Source organism: Schistocerca nitens, chromosome 7 (genome assembly GCF_023898315.1).
Source record: "Schistocerca nitens isolate TAMUIC-IGC-003100 chromosome 7, iqSchNite1.1, whole genome shotgun sequence".
NCBI classification, from domain to species: Eukaryota; Metazoa; Arthropoda; class Insecta; order Orthoptera; family Acrididae; genus Schistocerca; species Schistocerca nitens.
Genome location: NC_064620.1, coordinates 128,406,268 through 128,418,340, shown reverse-complemented (window position 1 = coordinate 128,418,340; position 12,073 = coordinate 128,406,268).

Genomic DNA, 12,073 nt, shown 5'->3' with positions numbered 1-12,073 from the left:
AGACTCAGCAGTATTTGGCCTGTAATGCGGCAACTACGTATCCCAGCCCCTAGACAACGAAACCAGCCAAAACTTGTAATATTGCAACTCTGAGTCAGAGGGTACGTCGGTTTATGAAAGCCCGCAGTCCCAAACCCAACTCACCGCCAACGCTTTCATGTTACCGACGGCAGTCCGAACCGCAACAAGGCCAACGGCTTGGCTCCGTTTTGCCAACAAAGCGGTTACTTGTCGTTTGTTGGCCTTCGTTGATCTAGAGTGTACCCACACATCACCCTGGCCGCAACAGGAACTGTTGAGTTGCCCTTAGGCCCGTGCGCCTTGCTGTTTGTCGCCATGCGGCGGTGCTTGTTCCACACGGAAGCACAGGCAAGCGTGGAGGCAGGCGCATGCCTCATTCTCAGCTTGTGCGCAAGCGTGATACCATTCTCACCCAGACCCTTCGGCCGCGCCAGAATGGTACCGCGGACACATCGGCTACCATAAAATCTTTCTCAAACCATATTACGGGAACTGCTGTTATTTATAGCCGTATACAGGGTGAGTCACCTAACGTTACCGCAGGATATATTTCGTAAACCACATCAAATACTGACGAACCGATTCCACAGACCGAACGTGAGGAGAGGGGCTAGTGTAATTGTTTAATACAAACCATACAAAAATGCACGGACGTTTGTTTTTTAACACAAACCTACGTTTTTTAAATGGAACCATGTTAGTTTTGTTAGCACATTTGAACATATAAACAAATACGTAATCAGTGCCGTTTGTTGCATTGCAAAATGTTAATTACATCCGGAGATATTGTAACCTAAAGTTGACGCTTGAGTACCACTCCTCCGCTGTTCGATTGTGTGTATCGGAGAGCACCGAATTACGTAGGGATCCAAAGGGAACGGTGATGGACCTTAGGTACAGAAGTATGTGGTATCAGCATGATGGTGCACCTGCACATTCCGCAATTAACACTAGGCTGACCCTTGACAGGATGTTCGAAGGGTGTTTCATAGGACGTGGAGGACGCATAAATTGGGCAGCCCGTTCTCCTGGTCTTACACCTCTGGACTTCTTTCTGTGGGGTACGTTAAAGGAGAATGTGTACCGTGATGTGCCTACAACCCCAGAGGATATGAAACAACGTACTGTGGCAGCCTGCAGCGACATTACACCAGATGTACTGCGGCGTGTACGACATTCATTACGCCAGAGATTGCAATTGTGTGCAGCAAATGATGGCCACCACATTAAACATCTATTGGCCTGACATGTCGGGACACACTCTATTCCACTCCGTAATTGAAAACGGAAACCACGTGTGTACGTGTACCTCACCCCTCATGGTAATGTACATGAGCGTCAGTGAAAAAGACCAATAAAAAGGTGTTAGCATGTGGACGTAATGTGCTGTTCCAGTCTCTTCTGTACCTAAGGTCCATCACCGTTCCCTTTGGATCCCTACGTAATTCGGTGCTCTCCGATACACACGATCGAACAGCGGAGGAGTGGTACTCAAGCGTCAACTTTAGGTTACAATATCTCCGGATGTAATAAACATTTTACAATGCAAAAAACGGCAATGATTACGTATTTGTTTATATGTTCAGATGTGCTAACAAAACTAACGGGGTTCCGTTTAAAAAAAACGTAGGTTGGTGTTAAAAACATATTTCCGTGCATTTTTGTATGGTTTGTATTAACCACTTACACTAGCCCCTCTCCTCACGTTCGGTCTGTGGAATCGATTCGACAGTATTTGATGTGGTTTACGAAATATATCCAGCGGTAATGTTAGGTGACTCACCCTGTATATCAGCTTCGTGATGAACTGCCTACATTTTCGTTAATAGTCGTAACGCTTGCGACTGTTTTGGGATGGGTAGGTCACAACACGAAATTCTAATAGTTTGCAGTGAAAAATAGGGGTTTGCGTTTGTTGCGTGTAATATCATATATTGCTTTGTATCAAATGTAGCTAACATTCGGAATTTTTATTTAGACTTGGGAGAAAGTCTATATCGGTCTCTGATCTTGAGAAAAACGCTGGCATATATCACACTCACTTCCACCCGTGCCCACAACGATACAGCTGTAGCGAACTATTCACAACATACATCATATTTCATAAATGTTTAAAGATACTGAAATTAGTTTTTGGCAGATGCAGAACACAAAGAGAAGAGTATTTTGGAATGTCGTTAACAAACGAAACTTTCATGTATTTAGCATGAGAAGTGTGTATATCGTTTTTAAAAGGAATATTTTTTGTTCTTTTTGAATACCTACATCATTTTACGCAAAATTCATCAAACGTATGCTAATCAACACAAATCCGATCAGTATTTTTATGAAAAATGCATGTCTTCTTATTTCTAATCACATTTCAGATGCAAAATTTCCGGAGTTCATTGCAAAGACAAATTCTTAATTATCGATATTTTATGAAAATTGTTAGTAAACTTATATATTTTTTTTAATTTAACCAATCTTTATCAACAATTGGTTTATAATATCGGTAATTAAGAATTTATACTTCTAATTAAAATTGGAATTTTGTGTGTGATACCTAAAGACAACAATAAGCTCATTTCTCATAAAAATAACGATTAGATATTTGTTAGTTAGCATATATCTGACGAATTTCATATAAAAGGATGCAGGTATTCGAAATGAACGAAAAAGAAAAGAAAATGGTTCAAATGGCTCTGAGCACTGTGGGATTTAACTTCTGAGGTCATCAGTCCCCTAGAACTTAGAACTACTTAAACCTAACTAACCTAAGGACATCACACACATCCATGCCCGAGGCAGGATTCGAACTTGCGACCGTAGTGGTAGCGCGGTACCAGACTGATGCGCCTAGAACCTCTCGGGCACATCGGCCGGCAAAGAAAAGAAAAAGAGAAAGACTTCATCTAAATTTCAGCCAGCGATCAATGGGTTCTCAATTTACCATTCTGGAACAATACCGAATAAGCCATGCTAGGTATTGCGTTTATTTCAGAGAATTAAAATTCATCGAAAAACTTCAAAGCCTGTTTTCTTCAGAAATTTGTGAGTTGCTTCGAACTGTTTTGCAAAGCTAATTTTTGCTTTTGAAGTACACGTACAACAAACACAAAAAATTAGAAAAATCCGGTTGGCAGTTGGTCCTCTTGTAAGCCACATGCACTGGAAATTGAAATTCGTGAAGCGAAATGTGAAGAGTGCATGCCACATTCTAAGAATGTGCGTTTGCTTGATTCGACTCACATCTGGACAGAACACGTACGCTATTCCAGTGACAAGATACCTACTTTGCTAGCAGCAGCTGCCGCCTTCGCCGGCATTATTTTGAAAAAACGACGAAATCGCAGAAATAAGCGCAAGTATTGGGTCAAAGAATACCTTTTACCTCCTAACGTATGTGTGAGTGTAGTGGAAGAAATAATGATAGCAATTTGTGTGAAGTTTAAAAGCTTCACTCGTATATGATTGATTTCGAGGTAATACTTCGTCTTATTGGACCATTGACGCAAAGGTGAATACTACATACAGGGACTCTATACCAGTAGCCACAAGATTAGCTGTGACACTTCGGATTCCTGCTACTGGTGACTTAGCCCAATTTGATGTTCCATTTTAAGTTTCCTACTTAAAAATTGGCTTATTTGTGAAATGAGATAAATACTCATATTACAGGTTTTAAGTTGCGATCTCTAAAAAAGAACTTCAGTTTTAATATTAATGTAACTTTGCTTTACTTTTATGGTGACTTTTTTTGAGTGATTTTTGCAAAGTAAATTGTTATTTTGTAACTTACGGTTGCCGGACAAAGGAACATCAGCTTGCTGGTCTGAAAGGACACACGTTATAATACGAGACCCTTCATGAGATGTTATTTAACGTCCATTATCGTTCGGTTCTAGGCGCTACAGTCTGGAAGCGCGCGACCGCTACGGTCGCAGGTTCGAATCCTGGCTCGGGTATGGATGTGTGTGATGTCCTTAGGTTAGTTAGGTTTAAGTAGTTCTAAGTTCTAGGGGACTGATGACCTCAGATGTTAAGTCCCATAGTGCTCAGAACCATTTGAACCATTATCCTTCAATTATCCCTGCTGCTGATTGCTGCGAAATATTACTACAAAAATACGGATTGTTTATGACAGAAGTAATTAGGTACGGTGTCCCGTCATTTTAAATAAAACACCAATACTTCTGATGACAAGACGTTCCTCTCAAAACTCTAACAGACAGAACAGAAGAATAATAATTGAAAGTTTGTGTCTTTTGTTTTAGAAATAAAAATTATCTGAGATATTATCTCTTACTCCTATCACACGTATATAAATTAATTCTTTGCCACCGCTCGGCATATTCATTCCACACAGAATTTTTCTTTTCCGTTCGGAGATCTGCATACTGCATCGTTATGTAACGTAATTAATGTATCGTCTGGTATTATGGTGAAATGCCTGGAAAGCATATATTGACAAACAGCCAACGCGGTTTCAGAAAATATCCTTCTTGTGAAACACAACTAGCTCGTTATTCTCAAGAAGTAATGAGCGTTATGGACGAGGGACGTCATTTTGGTTCCATATTTTTAGATTTCCAGAAAGCGTTTGATGCCGTTCCTCACAAGCGACTTCTAATTAAACTGCTTGGTTATGGAGTATCGTATCAGTTGCGCGACTGGATTCGTGATTTACTACCAGAAAGGTTCGTAAAACAGGTGAACAGTCACTGAGCAAAGCAGAAGTAATGTCTGGCGATTCCAAAAGAAGTGTTATAGTCTATCAGCTGTTTCCGATCTACATAAACGGTTTAAGAGAAGAACTGAACATCCCTTTTAGATTGTTTGCAGACGAAGCTGTCATTTACCGTCTTGTAAAGTCATCAGATCACCAAAACGAGTTGCAAAATGATTTAGACATCTGTAAAGTGCGAAAAGTGGAGATTGAATCCACATAACGAAAAGTGTGAAGTCGTCCATACGAGTACGAAAGGGAATTAGCTAAATTTCAGCCGCACGATCAATCACTCAAATGTAAAGGCTGTAAAGTCAACTGAATGCATACGGATTCCAATTAGGAATAGCTTAAACAGGAACTATCACATAGATAATGTTGTGAGGAAAGCGAGCCAAGGAGTGCGATTTATACGTAGAACACTTACAAAACGCAATAGGTCTGCTAGACACTGCTTACGTTTGTACATCCTCTTGCGCAGTACTGTTTATTTTTAAAAATGGCTCTGAGCACTATGGGACTCAACTGCTGTGGACATCAGTTGAAAGGTGGCTACACTGAGCCACAGCGCCAGAGATCGCTAGAGAGCATTGTTCCGCCGCCTCCACGGGCTGTCATTATTGAGATGTGCTAGAAGTCAGTGCTTGTCCAGGACTCGTAGTAGTCAGTTGGTGTTCAGATGTGCTAGTAGGGAGTGCTTGCTGAGATGTGATACTGAAAGGTTCTTGTTCAGATGTGGTAATAGCGAGGCGGTGTGGAGATATATTGTAATTATGAGAGTGATTTTGGTCAATATATGAAGGTAACGAAACTTGATTTATTTTTCATTATTTCCATGTTTTAAATAATGTGTCATTACAGGTTCAGTCAACAAAGCATCTGGCTTGGGTTCTTGGATTAGAGTGTAATTGTGGTTCTCTTGAGTAATTATGGTATTTGTATTTTCTTTAATTAATTCAGTATAATGTTATTTAAAAATTGTTGTGTTGTTGAAGAAGAACCGTGCCAGATGCGTACGTTGAGTCACACTCCCACACACAGAACAGTTACTCTTGTGCTTGTTGTTGCGTTGGTTTTATAGTTGCTGGGGGCTTAATTAATTAACTGTGTTAATGAAAATTTCCATTTCATTCTTTGTTATTGTTCTAAGCAGTCAGATTGCGTAACAATAACAGTCAGGGCCAACCGTTACGAGACTTCGTAATCGGACAGACAGCTACTAAAGCAAAAAAAAAAATTAAAATTATTTGCATTAATATTTTTATTAAGCCCCCATGCACGTGGCGTCCACTGCTTCGGATCGTCCCTTGGAATTCTTCTGATTGTAGAAATAGTAGACAGTAGGATTGTTGTAGTAATTTGTAGTTAGTAATTGTAGTCTATATTGCATGTGTAGATTTGGTAATTAGCATTCTTCTAATGGTATTTTTCAAAATTTAATTTTTATTGCCTTGTATACGCGTTTGACAATTTAATGCAATTATTTCAATTGTTCGTTAATCGTGTTTGAGGGAAGCATTTCGTGTGAAGGGTATTGTTGGAGATAGTCATTGTGTGTAATTTTCATATAGTGACGAGTTTTGTATATTTTGTAAATGATTACGCGATCAATGAAAAAGGCAAAAATGATGAATAGTGAGAATGACGAAATTGTTGACATGGCGAACTCGCCAACACAGGAGAACAGTATGTTGAATAATGAAGTGGAAATCAATTTAATAAGTCGGGAAAGTAGTCCGGAACCATTTCAAAATTTTTCTCAATCAGAAAATTCACAGAATACGAGATTAACGATAGAAAATTCTGGAATAGCATCAAACACAGATAGCTTTACAGCTATGACGAATGAAACTGGTTTTGCGGGAAATGTTAGGGGCGAAAGGAATTGCGAACAAGCTAATATGGAGCAGTTGATGGGTGCAATATTAAATTTGGGATCACAAATAGGAACAATTAAAACACAGATGGGAACAATGGAAACACGGTTAGACTCACTGGGATCACAGTTACGATCTGAATTAAAAACAGATAGGGGAACAATGGAAACACGGTTAGACTCACTGGGATCACAGTTGGGATCACAAATAGGCACAATTAAAACAGAGATGGAAACAATGGAAACACGGTTAGATTCACGAATAGGGACATGTTTCAAAAATATGAAAGATGAATTAAAGAAAGAAATCAGAGAAGAAGTACAACCGATTTTGAATGCTCACAATAATAGATTAATTGCAGTAGAGATTAGACAAAGGGAACAGGATAGAGAACAGGAGGAGAGAGATCGCGTGATAGTACAGAAATTTTCAGAGTTAAATTTACAACGTGCACACGATAAGGAAGAAATATTTGAGAGAATCGAGGAATCCGTACCAAATGACAGAATAAATAAACTAACACAACAATATGAACAGTTAACTACCAAATGTGTTAATACTGAAACCCGAGTCGCGACACTTACGGAAGACGTAAATAGACAGAAAGAACAAATAGGTGATTTATCGGAAAGAGTTGAGGAGATTTCAGATAAATTGACAAGTCTTAGTTTAAATGGGGATAGAGATTCGGATGATACAGCTCCATTACCATTTGCAGAAACCGAAGAGTACCAGAACATAAATAAGCATGTTGAAAATCAGGGAAAATTTAATGAACGCGTTAAAAGGGAAGTTGAGGCATTACGAAAGCAAGTCAAACAAATTGAAGGCGAAATCGTAGGAAAAGACAGCAGAAGAAATTTAGAATCACAGATAGCAGAGGGGTTTGAAGAAAGTAATTTATTTCATTTACGGGACACAACAAGAGAGCGCCAGGCGCGCGAACTTGACAATAATCGACATTCAAACTGGGACAGACGCGGTAGGTCTTTGTCGCCACGAGGCGAAAACTTTGACTATAAACACTTTTTGACTGTTCGGAAATTTAAGATCTTCCGCAATTCTAAAAATGACATACATCCATGTGCATGGTTAGATCAATTTATGTATGCACTCCCACCAAATTGGCCACTAAGTCACAAACTGGAATTTATGTGTGGATATTTAGAAAACGAACCGGCGACGCGGATGCGTGCACTCATTAGAGATTGTAATAATCTGAATGATTTTTATCATGCATTTCTATCGGCATATTGGTCCGAAAACACGCAAGACAGAGTCAAACACAGTCTTATTATGCAGCGTAATTTCAAACAATCTAAATTCCGCACGCCAGCAGAATATTTTGAAGACATGATTCGAAAGAATCAGTTCCTTTCCAACCCTTACAGTCCGACTGAATTAATTCGCATTTGTTTAACTAAGCTGCCACAATCCATAAGACAAATTGCTTTAGCCGGAAGATGTAAAGACGACATTGAGACTTTTAAGACTTTGCTACAAGAACTTGAGTATGACAACGACGACGGGACTTCTTGTAATTTTTTCAGTAGCAGTAATTACAATACATTTTCAGAGAAAAGTGATAGTGATCGGAACGGACGTTATTTGGGCAACTTTGAGAATGACAGACGTAACAGACAGGACAATAGATACCAGCCTTATGACAATAACAGACGTTCTAACAGAAATTACACAGACAATTATAATAACGGTAATTCCTACCGGAATGATCAACCATACGGAAACAGTAATCGGTATCATCAAGATAGAAATTATTCATACAGTAACAGAAATTCTTACTACAGAAATAACCAGGGTAGTAGATACAACAATAATTTCAGAAGTGACAGTCGAAATTACACAAGAAGTAGTTATGCAGACAGACAGGAAAACAGAAATTTTAATAACAGACACAACCAAGAATTTGCATCTAACAGACAGGAAGGACCTAATTGGCATCCTCCACGTGACAGAACTTCAGAGAGACAAGTGCAATTAGTAGAAATTGATCCGCGAAATGACGCGAATAATCAAAGACGTGACGCAAACAATCGACAATGACTAGCAGCTTCGGCTTCTGGCAGCAATATAGACGGTTCAGAAAGTAATGACACTTCGACTTTACACTACGTACGACTGGAAGACATGAGAGACATTTTGTTAGACGAAAAGGAAACTAATGTAGACGCATTTTTACATCCTGTTATTGAAGTATGTGTGGGTAAGAATAAGTTCACTGCAGTTTTAGATTCTGGGAGCCCATTGAACGTCATTAGTGAATCAGTTTTTCGTATATGTGAAAGAACTATTGCCTGTCCCGTGTTACCTATTTCTAAAACTACAATTCGAGGAGCGATTTCTGGAAAAGGTGTGGAAGTTAAACAACAGACCAACCTAAATTTCATTTGTCAAGGATACGAATTTTCTGCTAATTTTATTATTGTTCCATTACTCAGTACACAGATTATTTTAGGTATGGAGTTTCTTAACGCACATAAGGCAATTTTGAACTTTAAAGAAGGAAGTGTGAATTTGACTGTTGCCGGAATGCTGAAATGTTTGAAATTTTTCGAGTGTTTAGCAAGATCTGAATCAGATACAAAATGTTTAAGGTTTCTTACTTCTGATGCCTTTGTTGAGCATTATGACGACAGTGTGTTTATTCATGACAATGACAATAGATACAGGGACGCGATGGATGATGTAATTAATAGCGAAGAATTAATTAATGAAAAGGTTAAGAAAGCTGAAGTGCCAGATGACGTTGCAAGAGAAGAGCTGCACCATATTTTGACTTCACATGCTACAGTGTTTAGTCATCACACAGGAACTATACAAGGCTTACAATATTTATTTAAAGTAAAAGATCACACACCATTTCGCGGAAAAACGTACGCTATTCCTTTGGCTTACAGAGACAAGGTTAAGAATGAACTTCAATACATGTTAGATCAGGGCATTCTTGAGCCAGCAGTCAGTCCTTATACCAGCCCATTACACGTTGTTCTTAAAAAGGATGGGTCAATTCGTTTGGTTCTGGATTCCAGACAGATAAATAATATTATTATTCCTGAAACTGACCGTCCACAAAATTTAGATGAACTTCTTCAACATTTCCATGGAATTAAAGTTTTATCCACGATTGATATGCGCGCAAGTTTTTGGCAAATAGAACTCCACCCTGATTGTAGAAAATATACTGCTTTTTTAGCCTTTGGTAACTGTTACCAGTTTCGGAAATTACCGTTTGGACTTACTGTATCTTCAGCAGCATTCATTCGTAGCTTAAATGAAATTTTACCTGTTTATCTTCGTGACAATATTACTTCTTATGTTGACGACATTCTTATTGCTAAACGTTCTTGGAGTGAGCATAACAAAATTTTGGAGTCATTATTAAGTATTTTTGCAAGAGTTGGCATTACAGTGAACTTGGAAAAATCTGAATTTGGTCGATCTCAGGCGAAATTTCTCGGTCACATTATTTCTACAGAAGGTATTCTTCCTGATCCAGAGAAACTAGACGCTATTCGTAATTACGCTGTTCCTACCACAAAACGTGAGGTTCGTAGTTTCCAAAATTTTTGTGGAATGATATACTTTTAAAAAAAATTTTGTGGAATGACATACTTGTGAGAAACTAACAGCTACATGTAAACACGCAGAGAATACAAGGATACCGCGCTGTGTTTTGGCAGCGGCACATACTCAAAGCAACAGTCAAGTCGGCGCGCCGCACAAGGCAGTCGTTAACCGCAAACAATCACTTTCTACGTCATGCGCCTACAGCTGATCGAGCGCTCAGTGCGAATGCACTGACAGACGTAAACAAATACACAGTCTAATTTCTCCGAATAAATTCTGTATAAAGCTATGATGACTTCATAAATTATGTTATTAACGTTCAGTATTTTTCAGGATACGGTTGTGTAAAATATTTAAGACCTTCAGGTAAATTCTGTGAGTGTCCGACGTTAAGACGACTTGCTTTGGAGAAAATTTCAGGAAGAATGTAATTTCGAAGATGAAACTAATAAACTAAAAAGGTAACGATTAATTGAGTTTATTTTTCAGGTAACATAATTCCACTTAGGTACGTACTTTAGACGTAATTTGCTGCTTGCGATTACGTGATTCATACTTTGTGCTAATTTCATGTTCTATGAATTTACTAGTGAAGCGACGTGCTTACGCATATTAACTGATTTTGACAATGATTAATTAATGAACAGGGTTGTTATTTGTATATATTATGCATCGCTTGGCTGCTATGCTTTTTCACTGATGTCATATTTTTCTATTATGTGCCTGCTGTGCTTATTTATTTAAATTATAATTGTCACCTGATTAATTGTGCTGATGTGGTTAGATATGTAAGTTATACTTTGTGATTTATCTGCTTGCGCCTTCATGTTTACTTATTAAGATTACATATAAACATTTATTTGCTTATGCTGATATGATGCTAATGACCTGTTTATTATGATAGATAACATATTTGCTGCCTTGTTTATGGATTGCATATTTACACATTTCTGTTTTGTTGTCATAACTACCCTTCAATTTAGTATATAGAAATGCTGATATACTGTGTACAAACATAGAGACTAGGTTACACTATGGTATTAATTGTAGATTGTTCGCTTGGCAGAGCCTTGTTATAGGGATTGTGCTACATCCACTTGTTGACATTCTGTTCTCTACTGGTATATTTACTCGCTATTGCATGTTTTGCTTACGCTCAGTGCCTTATATTTTTAAGATAAGAAAATGAACTGCTATAATTCGACGAACGACATTAGTAAAAGAAAGTCATAGAAGTCACATGAGCTGAGGTTTTATGGAAGCTGTATAAATTTATGCTAATAGGAAGGAAGCTAACGACATGACAGACCAAAACTAGGTTTAGACCATTGACAGTATTACACTGCATTTTTCGTGAGCAATTGAAATAGGAAGTGACACTTGACACAAAAAATACTCCACATGTTTGCTTCTGCTTTGATTCTTGAAGTGGTGTACACACTGTGAAATATTATGATCATTCACACTCCGTAATCGTACTTAATTACTGAGAGTTATTCGAACTAAAGTCTGTTAGAGGTCATGTATGCATTTCTTTTATTTAATGATGGACAAGGAACCAAAATGTATCTTATAATTTATAATGAGTAGAAAATTTGGGTCAGATGGAATACACAGAGGTTGTGTGTGGACAATGTGTCTTCGGATTGTATAGGATGCTGAATTGAAGTTGCACTAGGATTTTATCTGTACTTGTTCGAGGAGACTGACTAGAGGAAAGAGTTGCTATGGAAGTGAAATGATATTGGTGCTAAGGTTTATATGTATCGATGTATTGATGCTGATGATTATTGGAGTTTTGGTGGATAAGAGGTAAAGTAATGATGATGATTATTGGAGTTTTGGTGGATAAGAGGTCAAGTAATGATGATGATTATTG